Below are 17,032 nucleotides of genomic sequence, written 5' to 3'. Positions count from 1 at the left end.
CATACAAAGATTTTGATTGATACTTCCATGGGGAAATGTATGTACAGATAAAGGTTACAGAGGGACGTGAGTGGCCCTCAAATTGTATTACCTTTAGAAAGTGAGAGAAAGTCTCTTCTCCCTTAAAATGTTGAATAAGATAGTAATAATGCCAGTTACAGAAGCTTTCAGAGCATGCCACTCTGCCGCTTGTTTATATACATCCAGAATGAAGGTAGTGAAGGTATGTTTTACAAGCTATTTACTTTCCACATAAACAAAATGGTAGTGAAACAACCCATATTTGAAAAGCTCTTTATTTATAGCATCTTATTGTAAAACGTGATTCCCGCTTCTCTTCAGTTTGGCTTAGCAAGCAGGTAGGAATATTAAGCAGGGGGATGTGACCAAAGTGCAATGTTCTTCACTTTTTCCTTCCTTTTTCCAAATACTATGGGGGTGTCAGTGGTTTTCAGATCCTTTGTCAACTACCTTTTTAAGAAAGATTTGATATCCATTATTGTTTACTCTCCACAGCAACATTTTATGGAAAGTGCCCCAAATACATTTGCAAATAATGATCCGGAGCTTGGCAGCAAACTCTCCCCAAGCTTTCTTAAACGTTCTGTAGATTCAAAACTGGGAAAGGCAGGGGAGAAAATGCTGAGGGTAACACACAGGGGACTGTGCCCAGGTAACTTCTCCCGAGAGCTGCTGCGAGGCAGGGAACGACATTATCTCCCCACCGCCCTCAGAAAACCAACGGCATTTCTGTTCGTCGTTTCATTAGAGGAGCACAAAAGGAGCCGCAGAGCTGGGCTGCACACAAATTGTACAATGGCCATCCCTTTCCTTTAAAGAAATGCATTCAGCTGTGCATGATTACTTTTTTACTCTGGTGTGTCACTTATAGCCAGTGAGAACATTTTCCCCAGAAACAAAATAGCTTCTTTCTTAACTGCAAAAATCAGTAGGTATTTAAACTTCCTGGAGCCTAAATAACCCCGCAAACTTCAATAGTCTAAAAGCAGTCATTTGGTATGAAGTCTTTGCTTTCCTTCTTTCTAATACCGTGCACTTTATATTATTGTACATCAGTAGTTTATCTCAAAGAAATGGCAAGAAAGACGGTGCTATTCCATCTCTAGAAGAGCTCTGCTGATAGCTTATGGTTTTTCCACTTATCTCCAGGTGTTTCAAAATTTCAGAATTGCTGTGGAAAAGCATATAATTGTTTGGGCCAGAGCTTGTTCAAATTCTGTCAAAATGAGATAATTTTAATGAGTACGGAGGGATGGCTGCAGTGCAGCCTGTATGAGTCAGTCATGCCAACCTGCTAACAACCTCAAATGATTCTAAATAGACTTTTGATAAATTTAAGTGGTAGCTTCTCTCACTTTTGTGTTGTCTTCTTTGCTGTCAGATGGAGAATGACTGTGTATTTTGAATTCTCAAGCCATCGTTACATAGTCACCAATTTTTATGGGGAAATGTGGTAGAGGAGAAAGGGAAAAGCTTATTGTTGATACTTGTGGTTTCAAGGTAAGATTCCATCCGTATGTGATACTGAATATAAGGTCTGGCTGTGTAGCCCTCGGAGTCAATAACAACATTTTTACCCATCTCGGAAGTCCATGATTCAGTCTATAATGATCAATCTAAAAGCACAGCATCTGGTCCTGCAAGCAAACCTGTTGCAGCAAAGCCACTGGCGTTGCAGTGAGAGCTGTCAGACCACTGTACACAGGTTGTGTTGGAAATGCCTGATTGTGTTCCAGGTGCTGAGCTGGGGATGATCTCAGCCATAGGTCTTTCTGCAGATTTAGTACCTTGTATTTGCGTCTGACTTAAAATCACACCACAATCTGAATTTTTAAATCAGAGTGGTATGTCTCTCTGTGAACAGGAAAGCAGGGTTAACATCTAGATCTTGCAGGGTAGCACTGGGGGAATTTTCAGGAACTTCAGTGTGATCACAATCTCAGTTTTAACAGTCGTTGCATAATGTCTCAGGCGAGAAGTGGCTTACAGGTCAGCAGAAATATTTTAAGAAAATGTATGTAAACAGATTGCTGGATTGCAGAAATTGGGAGAAAAGCATGTGTATTCCTAAAAATTTGCTACCCATGCGGTAGAAGCAGCGTCTGCCCTGTTTTGGTCAGCCTGGCTGGCACATCGTCTTCCCCAGTTGCTGAGATATCCTTGGACACGGACACCTCAACCACTCTGTCCTGGGTGCTGGTGTCGTTTGGTATGGTGCCTTTTTCACGTGGTATTCTCTTTCAGAAGCCCCTGCTCGGTGTCTCTCCCCCTTGAATTCTTGGATAGGAAGCACCACTGCCTAAAGCTCCTGCAAAGCTTAAATACCCGCTGTTGGGGTTGCAGACTGTGGTGCACATTTGCTTCTGTTTTAATTCCCACTGAGGAACCTTTGTTCAGGGGTAGAAGATTTAAAAAAGATGCCTGATTTTGGAGGGCAGCTTAGGGAGCTAATTTTCTAAGAGTCTTTAAAAAGAGACAAATTGGGCTGTTGCGTTCCTGCACATGTTGTGATCCTTGATTTTGCAAAGTTGTCAATAAAATAGCCATGTTTTGGAACATGATGTAGGTATGAATTCTCTGGTATTTTTTAATGGTCAGGGCGTGGTCCAGGGCATCTGGGCCTCCGAACTTCTATTCCAAATCCTAATACTTCACACGCTTAAGGTTTTGGTCAGGCAGATCTTCCTGATGGGAGCAATGCTGTGGAATAAGTATCTGACACTAGCAGAGGTTTAAAGTCAAATGTTTCCTCAATAAAGTGGAAAACAATTTATTACACCCTCGTCAGATGCTTAGATATTTAGAGAAGGCAAGCTAGCAGGGCACTGGGGCCAGAAGATTTATAATTTGTACTCTGTTCCATTCAGTTACTACATTTTGGGCAGGTCAAGTCACTTCTTGGTGCCTCAGTTTCCCGTTTCAGCATGTCTCTGTTGTCTATATAAAAAGGAAGCATTGGGAAGTGCAAGTGCCTTTAGTCTGTCACTGTGGGATGAGAAATGCAGAGGGGGTGGTATAAAAGAAACAATAACCTATGTGGTCCCACATGTGATATGGGACCTTTGGTTTCATTACATTTTCCATTCTCTGAGGAAAACCCTTTTTAGAGGTTGGGAAAGGGAGGCAGTAAAATGTGCCTAATGATATTTGACTCTAGTGGATGTACTTAAGTACGGGCCTCTCGTGTTAGTCTGGAAAAGTTGAAAAGGAGCCCATGGTTATTTTAAAATTAATTACCATTCTTCTGAAGTCACGTTGAAAAAGGAACAGCTAGGCAAAAACAGGCAATAAAATTACTCGCAGATGAGGCAAAATATACCATATGTCAGCTACAGCTTAAAGCCAATGGGGTGCCACCTTTGTTTTTCTCAGTGTGGTATTTTTGCTGAGGCATTACAGGACACCTTGCGCTTCCCATGGCGAAGCCCCAGCATTTGGTGGGTGTCTGACACAAAGGTAACAATACTGTACTGCCTTTTTCATTTTAGCATTAATTTCTTATATTGCAGTTATATGCTTAGGCCCTTGCAGAGCTTGCAATTGCAGGGTAAATATTTGAATCTTTATTTTTCATAATTGATTGCCTGCCTTCAACATCTGCTGAGTACAGGAGATGCAGGAGCTGACGGGAAAAAAAATGTATGGCTGTTCTCAGCAGGGCATTGGCTCGGTTCTCCACAAATTTTTTTTTTTCCTGACGTGTTCGGTGCTGAACATACGGGTGCTTACTCTGGCAGCACCAAGCTCATGGCTGCCGAGTGCTTCAGTATGTTCCAAGTCATTTACACCACCTAGAAAACAGGCAGCAAAGCTTGCTGAGAGGCCCCAGAGCAGTTCTCTTGGCAGAGAATGGATATGGAGCCAGCAGGCACAGGGCAGGTGGAAATTTCCCTTGGGACATCCCTGGGAATGGGGAAACTCAAAATCAGGCCTGGTACATGCCGTTGTAAACATGATGGCGTGTGTGTGGTGGCTGTAGGCTGGAGGTAACACAGTCCTCGACCGTAATACACCTAATCAAGAACAAATTACATGAACTGGTAGAGAGAAAAAGTTAATTAAAGTGATTTTTGCCTTTGACAGAGGAAAAGAATTCTGCCCTAAATCCCTAGGAATAGGGTGATTTGTCATTTTAGAAGCTCTGTTTCTGTTCCCTATGTATGTGACACCATCCCAACTATTACACAGGCTGTTAGATTGAATGTGACATCTCAGGAGTTGCATTGTCCAAGAAGTTGTGTTGTAAAAAGCTGCAAGAAAACATTGCAACTCGGCCTATAATGCAATAATGTAGGTGCTCTAATAACGATGGAACGATTTTTCTTTTTTCTTCTTTATTTTCTTTGCCCCCATGGATAATAAGCATAGAGAAAGCAAAGTGTTGCTGCCTCATGCAAATGATTGGCTTCTAGAAACAGCAGAAACACTTCAGAGTTACTGTGGAGTACTAATAAAATACTTGTTAGTGGGTTTTGCTATTTATGTACACTGTGTTGGAGTGGGGTTTTCCCTGTTGATCTGTGTTACAAAGAACTGATTGTACCACGGATGAGGAGCTAAAATTGTATTTTATAGTCTGGATCAGCAAATCTTTTCAAGTTCATTGATTAAAGCTCATCTAAAAGTTATTCTCGGATGGCAAGCTAGGCAGCTCCAACCTCTCTCTGACTTTGCGGAGAAACCTTAAAGAAACCCAAAGCTTTTGATTGACACAGCACTTGATTTTGTAACAAATGGCAAATGAGGATGGTGGTTTTCTTCCCAGGTAAAGCTGGGATGGCAGGCAGGGAGGACAGTGGGTGAAACACATCTGTTGCAAGTACCGGGTGACTATTTCTGGAGCAAAGACAGATGTGCTTCGGTGTTGTCTGCAGGAACAACAGGCTTCTTGCACCTTGTAGAGGGAGGCAAAGTCTCAGCCAGTGCTGAAGGGAGGTTCTTGGGCACTCGCAGCATGTACTGTGGGGGTATCTCCTTCCCTTACCCTTCTCCCTCGTCCTCCCTCTCCTCTCCAGGGCAATTTCTCATGACTTGGCACACATCTCAACAACAACGAGACAGCAGCTTTTCGTGCTGGGTTGCAATTTCCAAGAGAGCTGGCAGATGCCCTCTTCCTCCTTGCCCTTGCTACAACTCTGGATGGAAGGAGCAGCTCCCGTATTCTTCCTGAACAGTCACTGAGACTGACCTTCCCATAACCAAATATCAGGAGGAGAAACAGGGAGAAAAAGCCTGTGCAGGCACCTAAGTAGATGTCCCTTTTGTGGTCTCTCTTTTTGAAGGCCTTGGGTAAAGAAATTTTGGGGAAAAAAAATGCAGTTGAATAAATTAGGCTCCGTTAGACTTCCTGGACAGCGTGGTTCTTGTGGTGAAAGAGAAATTGGAGAGCTCTTATAGAAAGGCAGAATCTGTCTGAAATTCACAGGTGCTGAACGCTGGTGCCAACTGCCACGAAAGTTAGATGCATTGTACCAAATTCAGCAAAAGTTGAGAATAATGTTTAAGTAGAAGCTAGGAAGGAAAACATTTAAACTAAACATAAATCTCTGACGCTGATTCTGTCTTATAAGCTGGAGAGGCAGACAAGAAGAGAGACAAAAAAGAGGGTGAATGCATTTTATGAAGACTGGAAGTTCCTTTGTAGAGTGAAGCTGCTCTGTTGTTCATTTCTTGCTTTGAGTAGGGACTCGAGACAATGCCTATCGCAGACCCTCTCTTTATAACTGTCTCAGTCCGACTAAGATTTACAGTTGCTCTTGAAGTACTTGTCTTCTGGCTTCAACTGAGAGAAAATATTCGATGTGATTTAGGAGATCAACACAATTCATTCAATTCACGTAGCAGAAAAAGAAAAATCATGAAACATCACCTGCGATTAAATCAATCTGGTGACATTATGTTCTGCTCACAGACATTCTGCAATCAGAAAAAAAGCTAACATCTTCAAATAGGTTCTTTGCTGTACAAGCAACTTGGCGGGTTTTTCACCATGAAGTAAATCAATGTCCTAAAAGTGAAACTACACATCAAAGCCTTTAAAGTCAGTATCACTAAAGAAAAACCCCAAAAAAACCCCAAAACATGCCCCCAAGCTCCAACAGCACCCCCCCCGAAAAAAAACCACCCACAGAAGTAATGGTAAATGTACTCGGTGTCCTTAGAGAACTCCCACCTCTAAATGGTACTAGGTGGTGGTACAGACAGGTTTTTATTGTGCACATACTCTAAGAATGATTATTTTTCCTCATTTGTTGCCTGATGGGTGTCCCCTTCCCAACAGGTCAGTCCAGGCGCATGATGCACTGCTCCCTGGGATCAACCAGGGAACTTACATTTGATTGTATTAGTTCCAAGCCCATTATTTTCTGAAAAAAGGGGTGGAGACATTTAATAAGATCAGTTACCCTTGAAGGTATTTTAAGATCTTCTTTCTGTAGCTAATGAGCAAGTAGACAGGAATGTAAAGATGAAGCTAGTTATCCCAGTGCTGTTGAAAGCTGCATAAAAATGACGGAGTGTCTAACACTAAAACTGACTATATGGTATATAAATAACAGAAAATTCTCAACAATTGGTATTAATGTTCATAGGAAGGTGATTTGGCTATTTATTTGCTTATTTGACTTTAGTCAAATTTTACATGGCTGAAGCAGAAATCATCTGATGAAATAACACAATTTTAAGTCACTGATTTCTACCTAACAAGTTTCCTTAGCATCACTAGTGTATGGAACATAGGCACAGCCTTTGTATAACACAGTATTTGTGATTAATGGGAACAAGAAAATTCACTACGTGGATGCTTTTGAGTTAAAAAGAAATGCAAAGCGTCCATCAAAACCTGCGATTTATTTGCATTGTTAAATACAGTACCTCAAAGCGTGAGGCCTTTTTTTCCCAATATGTCGAACTAGTAGCTAATGTCCAGTCTTTACCCGTTGGAGAAGATGCCTTCTCAGGTATTTTCTATGCTGTATTAAACTTGGTAAATATTTTTCTATTTGGTATCGCTAATTTTGGAGGTCTGGAGCCATTTCAATAAGTTCTCATCTCTTCCATCGTGTGAACTATGGAACTTGGTTGTGACAGAGATCATCCGAAGGATGATGTTTGTATTTTCTACCAGTTTGGTCATGGAACTGGGTTACTCAGCTGCCTCAATATTGGCCTTCTGGGTAAAATGCTCCTTTTGCTGTGCCCGCTGATTTTTTTGAGATGCTTTTATTGCAGTGGATTAGCTGGTAGGTCTCTATTTACTCAGCCTCTCTTCTTGGCATTAACAATCTGCCATCTACAGACCAGCTCACAGGAGATTGATTTCTGAGATGAACTATCCTGCACAGATAAACATCTCTGATAAAACCCTGATAATGGGTCTGTGATCCTGGCGAAGAGACACAATGATCCATCAGAACCCATCCCTGCCTGACCACTGAAGGGCTCTTTCCCAGAAGATGGAGCTCTTTCCCCAAGACTGCTGATGGAGACCTTGTTAGTTCAGTATCATATAGAATTTGGGAATTCTCATGGATGTCAGTGAATTATTTTTCTTAGCTGAGAGGAAAAAAAGAGAAAATGAACATGTTGACCATAGATATTTTATTATATAAAAGAAAGGTCTTTTTTTTCCCTCTCCTCAGTAAATGATACTTCTTAACTATAATAATAGTACATGAAAGTAAATTCAGTTATTAACGAGTCCAGATGCCAAACTTTATTTCTTTTCTCCTTCGAAGCACGTATGACTCCTTGGCAGACTTGTGTTTATAAAGCTTCGCAATTTTCTTGAGTTTATCACTTGATTAGAAAGCTGGTGATTTGTCTTACTGACAGCAGTCACTCCTTTTTTGCTGGAAGCAAATCCATTAACTCCTCTCTGGGGTAGAGATGGGTATTTGTTTCTGGTGTGCTTTGGTTTCCACCTGCGAATGATAAGACTGAGAGGGATTTTAAATTTCCACATTGAAAACCAAGTGGAAAAGCAATGAGCATAGAAGATTGAAATAAAAATATGCCTGTTGATTCTTGCTAAAGTAAGAGTGGTTTGTGGGAACCCACAAATCATGCAGAAGGTGTCCCTTGTGTTGGGACTGGAGCAACAGAGCCCTTCTGGTATCAGGTGCTGAAGGAAATAATACGTACATGAGAATTTTAATAAATTTCTAATATGCTTAGGTGTATTTAGTGTCTGATCTTCTTCCCAGCGTTAACCCTCTCCCTCCTCCCCTTTCCTGCTCACCCCCAAAGCTGGCGTAAGGCTGTTGGTCTGTCTTTAGCCTGGACACATTGAGGAACCCCTGTGGAAACTGGGCAAAACTCTTGTTGTTAACGACACCAAACAATTGTCAGTGTCTTGGCTTCCACTATTTTGGATGTTATGAACATTTTACTTTTCATTTTATTGCTGTAGATCAGATATTCGTCTTTTACAGCTCGCGTGTGTGTTATCTAAACTGCAAAAAAGATTATGAAGAAGGGAAGTTTTATAAGCTCTGACGTGGTTGTCATGACTACCTAAGCCACTTTGCTGGTACCGTACAAGTCTTTCACTTTATCTGTCTAGCTTTTACACAAACAACATTTCTTTTTTTTTGCTTGAGAGTCTGAAGAAACAGTGCTCAAGAAACATCTATAAGCCTAAATGTGTGTGTGTGGGTAGCATTCAGGTGAAGCCAATGGTCATTGTTTCCCTCACCATCAAATATAATATGTGTACTATATGCCTTGGACTGTGAGGGAGGCAGGTCAGAGCTATTCTCCACTTTTGACTGAACTGACAAGATCTGAAGTCGTGGTAATCAGGGCTACAAATGATCAAGTGAAGATGGCTGCTCTGACTTATTGTGAGGTGCAGATATCCTCCATGAAGCTGTCAACATTATAAAGTTTGAATTTATATATATGATTTTTTTTTTTTTTTTTGGTTCCTGCCCATTTTTCCTTTGCCCTAATTGTGATATTTGTAAAACCTCCCCATCTCTTCAGCATCTGATTTTCTTACTAGATGCAAAGCAGGTGGGACCACCTTTCTGTTTGCCCAGCTAGAAAAAAGGAGGTGAAGGAACTGGAGGGACAGAGACCTCTGTAACAGGATGCTGTAAAAGTTTCTATGTGCATCGTTAAAATCAAAGAGAAATTGTGAGCCAGTATCAAGCTGTGCATATGCCATGTTCACTGAAGTCTGCTGGAACCAGACTCCCCTAAATAATCATTTCCATTTCACGGCTCTGCGAGTTCTTAAGTGTTTGGCTTCACTGTGAGGGTGGCCCAGAAGGACCCTTGACTTCACCAGAAGAGAGTTTTAGCTGTGTTGGTCCTTCACATGCAGGTCGGGCAGGGGCTGTGAGTGTGTGTACAGGGTTTTTTTGCGAGTCCTATGGTCTAGAGGAGTGTGCCCAGACCAGCTTTCGGCTGCTGCTGTTTCCTTGCACAGCGATCGTCAGGCTCTTCTTTGGGTGTTTCTCTTCCCCTTGGTCATTGGAAGCAGGAGAGGTTGCAAGTTCCTGAGGAGCAGAGGGCCCCTCATCCTGAGGAAACCAATACTCTGGTTATGGCATTTATAAGCCTCTTCCCATGGGCTTGTAAGGTTGGAATAGCTTGGGATGTGTCAATGCTCTTTGTGAGGCACTTGAAGAAGTGTAACTGAGCCTCCAAAGCCATTTTTTGGTTTTGTCTGGGTTTTTTCTTTTTTCTTTTTTTTTTTTTTTATGGGAAGGGTTTGCTAACTGACAGTGTCGTGGATCATTTGCAAGGGAATAACCAGAAGTAGGAGTAGTGTGAGTCTAAATTGTTAGCATATTCCTGATGCTTTATTTCAGGCAAGATGACAAACATTAACCTGATAAGTAATCAAAATGAGAACAAGGAAAAGTACGATGTGTGTTTGAGAAAAAGAGCTGTAACATGCTCAGGGCACGGGGTCTCTAAAACAAAAAGGGTCAGTTTAAGATAAAGTTTTGTTGCTAGGAAACTGTAACCACAAAATAGAAATGCTGATTAGTTGACATACTTGAGAGATGATGGGAAAAGACATCTTAGTGTCTGTGTTATGTCAAAACTGTAAAACAACACGGTTATTTTGGAAAAGCTAAATACAGCAATACAAATCCAAACAGCAGTAAAACCAACCCAAGGGCAAATGGTCACAGGCTCTGATTTAAAGTTTGATTAGAAGAATATAGCTGGAGTTAATCATTTAGATGACCCAGCAGCTAAATCATTTGAGGAGGAGGATGAAGACGGTAAAAAAAGAGAGGTTAAATGTATGCAGCTGTATAGGTCTTTTAGCTCTGAATCCCCTCAGACCTTTGGAGAGTGGGGAGCTCAGGTGACAGGAGTTTATGTAACCTGTATGTACACAGCTTTCCTAAGGGCCCAGAAATTTCTGAAGAGAGTCATTACAGTAGAGAAAGCATTTTAAGTTCCAGGTGGGCATCAAAGAGAAAAATTTAGAAAGACATCTGAAAGATTTGAGAAAAATCTCAAATAAATCAAATTAAAGGAAATAAGGGTAGAATTTCAGAAGATACAGGTCTGGTCATCAGGTTCTTTTAGTGGTAACAGGAAAATAATAACTTGCAAAATCATGTTCCTCTGGAAAGGCTGTAACAGTCAGAAAGAAAATTGTCCATCATGATGAGGTAGGCTTGCATTCCTCCTTGTCATTTTGTTCCTGACAAAGCTGGCAAATACCTGTGTAAAAGCAAACATCTGCAAAGTGCTTCTTTGGGGATGCGAAGGAAGTTTCAAGTAAAACTGTTCACAAAGGAAGTTCCAAGTAAAACCATTTTCATAGGTTCATCTGCTTTTAAATGAGGTGTGGTGAGAATCTGGAGTTCTGAAAGCTTTTGGAACTCCTAAAAATTTGTGGACTATTCAATAATGATATTATAATAAAATCCATCATTTATGCTAAGTGTACTTAAAAATTGCAAAATGTAATTTAATTATTTTGCCAGTGGGAAAATGGTGAAGGAATGAGTTGTGCTTGCTTAACTTGATTTTGGTTTCTTAGCACGAGGATTATAATTACTTTAAGCAAGCAAGTTATTTGTTTTCATTAGCAGTAATTGACGAGTAAACATGATAGTAACATATTTTCTCTTAGGAAACTCTACTAGTAAGTCTCCATAGTCGAGTTCTGACCAAAAATACCATGTGGAGTGTTCTCAAATGTATTACTCCTGAGCCTAACTATCCTTAACATAATGTGTCCATTACTGATTATAAACTGCAGGTCCATGTGGATCTGTGCCTTAATGCTGTAGGTTGAGGAGATCCAAGTGCTAGTTCAGAAATGTCCTCCCCAAGCTGTGCTTAGACATCTTTATAACACCCCAGCAACTGCAAGAGGTTTATTTATGTAAGTCGTGCTCTAAATTTGAAAAAAAAAAAAAAAAAAAAGTAGCGTAGATCATTCTGCTTGCAAATATCTTTCAGTTGTGCCTCTTGAGGCAGCAAGTGCCAAGAGGAAATATTTCTACTGATAATATTATGAGTACAGGTACTAAATGCTTAGACAGACAAATATGTCCTGAGCAGAGATATACATTCAGCTGCTGTAGTGTCCTTTTTTAAAAAAAAAAAAAATGATCCGGGGCTTTACTCTTTCTTTACATGTAGTTTTGAGAGCTGGCAGCCTACATAGTTCAGCAGCAAAGGCAGATGCTTAGCATACCCCAAATTACTCATTAGAGCTCAAATCCTCATCCCTGCTTAGACATAGTGTGAGTGGCAGTCAGCCCCCGTCTCCTGCTGGTACAGATGTAATATACAGACACACACGCAGAAGTAACACCCCTTAAATCTGGAGTGAGAGCAGGCAGTGTTATCAAGGAAATTAATTTTTATTGGTATTTCTCATCTACTCTGTTTTTATTGTGACTTTGGCTGCTCTGCATGAAACATAAAATTGGGTCTGGATCCCTGTTTTCTGTGTCTGGGATAGCTGGAAATTGAAGTGTGTTACTCAAGATACCAAATGGCTGTACACAGGGCTTTCCTTCTCAGAGACTGCTGGTGGCTTCACATACAGCGTTGTTATTCCCACCATATGCTGGCGTGCACAAAAGGGGTGTCAGACAAACGCTGTCTGTGAGCAGAGGACTTCTGATTCCCGACCAAGCATCTTAGGTATTAGGTCCCTCTGACTCTTCAAATTTTGTTGCCCGGTGTTTTCCAGTAATGTGTGTGATTAGCTGCTGTTGCTGTTCTATCGACTGATACCAGGTTAAAGATGACCTGTCAGGCTTAGCTTTCTTGAAGAATGTATGTTAGAGGCTGGATACTACCAGGAACTATTTGTCCCTGCATATTTGCTGATCTGAAAGACTGCTGATACATATCTCTTAGTCAACTCCTGTAAATGCTAAATAAAGCGGCCATTTCACCTGTCGTGGAAGCTCATACCGTGTCCTCCTCAGAGCCCCAGAGGAATCACTGGGCTTGCTTTTACAACTGAGAAGATCTATCCTGTTGCACAGTCAGTAGGGAGTGCCCAAACCTCTGCAGATCATGACCAACATACCCAGTTCTGGAGCTACTCAAAGCTGACAAATACTTTCTCAAAGTCATCAAGCAATTTTAAAACCAAGAGTTCATAAGAATTAAAGTTTTATTCATAGGCAAATATAAGAGCGCATCTTAGAATGTGCTCTGAGTAGCTCACTCCCAAATACCTAAGTAGTGAGAAATTACAGAAAAAGCAAACTGGGGAGACATGCAGAAATCATCAAGGGATCATAGTTCACTCTTCTCCTTACTCTCAATTGAATTGTTTTTTGACATGAGGAATCTACAGGAAAATAAACAAAATTATCACGCAGGAAAGGACAATGCCAATTGATTAGTACATTGTGTTGCAGCGATATGTTCATTGCACTGGTAGATGACAAGAACCATTTGTAATGAGAGTTTTCAGGGCAACGGCATTGCTTGCAAACTCAGACATTACTGATCATTCACACGGCCAACAGATTAGTGATGTTCATGGAGCAGCCAACTATCTGTAACAAATAAGTACATTTTTCTCAGGATAAAAAGGCAACGATTACAAGGACCCACGCTCTTTATCTCCAGACAATCCTCGTTTCAGGTTTCTTACCTCTTCCTAAAGGCTTGGAATAAATAACATATTGATTTCCCTTAAAACTTAAGAATGCATTCATTGTTAAAGTATTCACACAGCTTATAAAAGAGTAGGTATTATTTTGCTTTTAAGCCCTCCTGTATCAGTGTGAAAAGATATCTATTCTGCCAAATTTGTCCATGATCTTAAAGATTTCAGACAGGAATTACTTATATATTTAGACTTATTTAAGCTGCTCCTACAGGGTTTACTTCTCAGCCTCTAACTGGAAGTGAAAACATACTTGGAGCTGCTTGGTCGTATCGCCATGTGTCAATGAATATATGGAGATGTGGAGGAAGGCCCTTAAGTTGGGGTCAGTGTCGGGGTTTGCTTGAGCTCTTTTTCCTGCCTAACATGCACTTTGGGTTGTCTTTTCTGCTAGCGATACCTCTGAGACCAAAGGATATTATCTGTGTGTGAAGGCATGTTGTATATGGTCTCTCTCTATATATATAGATTATATTATTGTGTAGTGCTGAACTGCCAACCTGTCCATAACGTTTTGCTTCATTTAGACCGTTGGCACATAAACCTCTTTTAAGTGCTCTGTTTCTGCAGAGTCATGAATGATATTCTCAGGAGCTGACCCACAGTAAGATGTATCCTGAGAGAACAAAATAGATATGGATCACCTGCTGGGGATTAATTGATCAAAAAATACCTGCTTTACTGGAAGAGGTAATTGAAACACTTGCCACTTAGGTTTTGCTTGACTTCTGAGTTGTCTTTCTCTTAAACCTGTATTGTTGATGATCTGCCCCAAATCAGATTTACCTCATCCAGACCAAAATAGGATGCACTCAGTGGGGAAAAAAGTAACCATTGGAAGGCATCATTAACAGTGTTTATCCTGTAAGCAAGATACTTGGTCCTCAAATAGAGATAAGCATAATGCATGCTAATACCTTGCTAGTTGTAGCATTTCGATTTTCAAAATTTCTCTGTAGCTGCAACACTGCTGCTACATCTAAAGCTCAATTGTTGCTTGTAAGCTGCTTAAATATTAAATGGTTATTGATTTCTTATCCTGGGGAACTCGATAGTTTAAGCCAACTGAAACCTCTGTATAAAAGACTCAGTCCTTGACAAAACTGAAAGTGATGGGGTTTGAAGAAAGAGTATTGTTGAACAGCTTGGGGGCAGCGGGGGAATGGACATCACTGCAACCAAGGTGTTGCTTAATGCTAAGCAAAATAGCCTCAACATCATGGCTTGAATTGGTCTGTAGTTCTTTTGGGACCACATGCTGGTCTCACTCGCTGCAGCAGCAGAGGACTTGGCTTTTAGAGGATATTCACGCTGGAAGAATTTGCTCTACAGATAAGCAAACTGGCTTTCTGATGGATTTAGAAATAAGGTAGTTCCTAACTCAGAGACTGGAGATAAAGGATGTTGCCTTCTCCTGTGGTTCAGGTTGTCTCTCTCGGTTGCTCTTGTACCAGCTACAAAGAGTTTCTGGGAAAGGTTATTCAGTATTGAGCGCTTAGTCCTTAGAGAGCTTCAGAGAAGAAACTGAGGTACATACTTCTGCAAATACACAGTATTATTCCATCCAGTCGTGGCCCTTTGATCTGAAATGTGTAACCTGTCAAGTGTGTTTCACAAGCCAACTGACTTTTCACTTGTCTAGACGTACGGTGCCTCGGAATCCAACGCGCATAGAGATTTTCCTCTGTATTTTTTTCTCTGTACCATGCTTATTCCATAGCAGTGTATCCAAGCCCAAAGTTTAAGTGCTGAATAGAGAAGAGCCCAGTTTGCAAAGTGGATTTAAACTTCAGAGTTTGATAAGGTTCTGCTTTGAATTAATTTCTCTTTGCTATCTGTTACAGGTTACAAAATCTGTGCTATATACTTTTATTTTTTCACGACTTCAGAGGGTCTGAGTTTGATATCGCTCTCCAGTCTATATTTTTCCTTTATTTTAAAATGATGAAATATTTTAAAATGAGCAAGCTCCTGATTAATAGTTAATTTACTTCAGCAAACAGATCTTGCTGGGTGGTTAACTTGAGCCAATTCTTATTAGTATTCTTACATGTGCAGGAAGCATTCTCCCTCTTTGGAGGTTGATGTTACATCTCTTCAGCCACTTATAAAGCTAAGTGAATCAGTATTGATTCCCTTACTTGGAATAACAGGAATGCAACCTAATTGCCTCTCCAAATCACCAAGGCATTCCTGACTGAGGATGGAATGTAAAAAATGTATGAAGAAAACAGGAATTTTGTATTGCTGAGGGTACTGTATGCGGCAGGCACCTAGCCAGGCAGACCTTGCTCCCCACCTGGTGAATGAGAAATATTTTTAATATTATAGTTGCTAGATACCAAAAGTAGTTTTTCCCTAGTAGTTTTGTTGCATGGTTTCTTGAATTATGTTTCTTTGTTACATTGACAACAAAGACTAATATTTTAGAAGTTTCACTCAGCAGTTCAAATCCTCATAGCATTTCCCCCCAGTTTCGTTAAGCATGTCTACTCGCACTCTCGTTCTCTTGGAAAGGGTTTTCTCTCTTTCCCTATTCAGCTGAGCAGGTCAGGAAATTAATTACTGTTATTATAGGCTAAAGGCACTTAAATGCAGATGCAGTCGAAGAGAAGGAAAGATACAAAATTGTTCAGATTTTCTGGGCAACTTCTTTCTTTCCTTATCTGAATAGTAATTCCCTTCCTCGGTCTTAAACAGGCTAAACCCTCCTGTCTTTTGCAAACAAATACTGAAATAGCAAGGTAGAACATATGTTATGCTGGACAATTTACAGAAGTTATACTGTGCATACTGAAAATCCTCTTGCAAGGGCCTACATACCTATGCTGCTGTCAGATGTGGTTTTGCTGTTCAAAAAAAAAAAAAAAAGAGTACACTGGAGTAGGATTTTTCTTTAAAGAATGATGACCCATTTCTTTTATCAACCTAATTTGTACGCAGTATTTGACTGGCTACGGGAAACTATTATTAGGTATACTTTTCCTGGTAAAGGTCCCACAAATATTCAAAAAATGTCATGCGTAGCTTTTGCAGTGCATTTAAGACCTAATCAAATTGCACCAAGGAAATGAGCTACTTAAAAAGCAGATGAAATTAATTTTGGAAATGTTTAGCTAAAATACTGATGTTTACACACAGAGCTGAATTTCGAGAGAGATTTGTTCTTCACTGAGCTTTTCTAAGTACACTTCTTCTAATATTTCATTGCCTCAGTTTTGCAAAACTTAAAGCAGAATTGCATCTTCAATGTAGGTCCTATCTAGTATCACTTTCTATCTCCAGTGGTTATAAATCCTGTGTCCCTCCAAGCGTGAGGCTGTGACACGCAAGGTGTATTTTCCCTAAAATCAGGCCTTACATGTTGCAGTTAATAAGGGAACCATACAGCTCGCAGATTACTGTCATTTATGAATTTACTAAATCTTTTCCAAAAAAACCCCTCTACTCTGTAATCTTTTTAGTTGCTGTTTGTATGCAATGGGCAGAGACAAAAAATTAGAATCAAATGTGTAAGGAATCTGTGACTAAGCAATTCTGTAGGGGGACCTTTCACTAAGCAGTAACAAAGATATATTTCAGAGGACAGAAAAAAAGAAACTTTTATTCAGGAAATCCTTGCATATCTTGAAATGTAATGCAGAAACTTGTGAAAACATTAAATTAAACTGATAATAGTACAATATCCTTTTTCTCATCTATGGTTATATGTAATGAAACATCTGTTAGATTTTTTATAATGTGTCATTCCCCACCTGCTGTGGATGAGCCCCAAATGTTTGGAGCTTTTATTCCAGAGCACTTTCAAAACACAAGTCAAAACAATTTCATTCAATATTCTTTTTGTTGTTGTTGCAGTTGATTTTGTGATGCCAACAAATGCTATAGCAATTT

This window comes from Strix aluco, chromosome 3, assembly GCF_031877795.1.
Source record: "Strix aluco isolate bStrAlu1 chromosome 3, bStrAlu1.hap1, whole genome shotgun sequence".
In the NCBI taxonomy this organism is placed as follows: Eukaryota; Metazoa; Chordata; class Aves; order Strigiformes; family Strigidae; genus Strix; species Strix aluco.
This window is presented reverse-complemented; position numbering follows the sequence as displayed.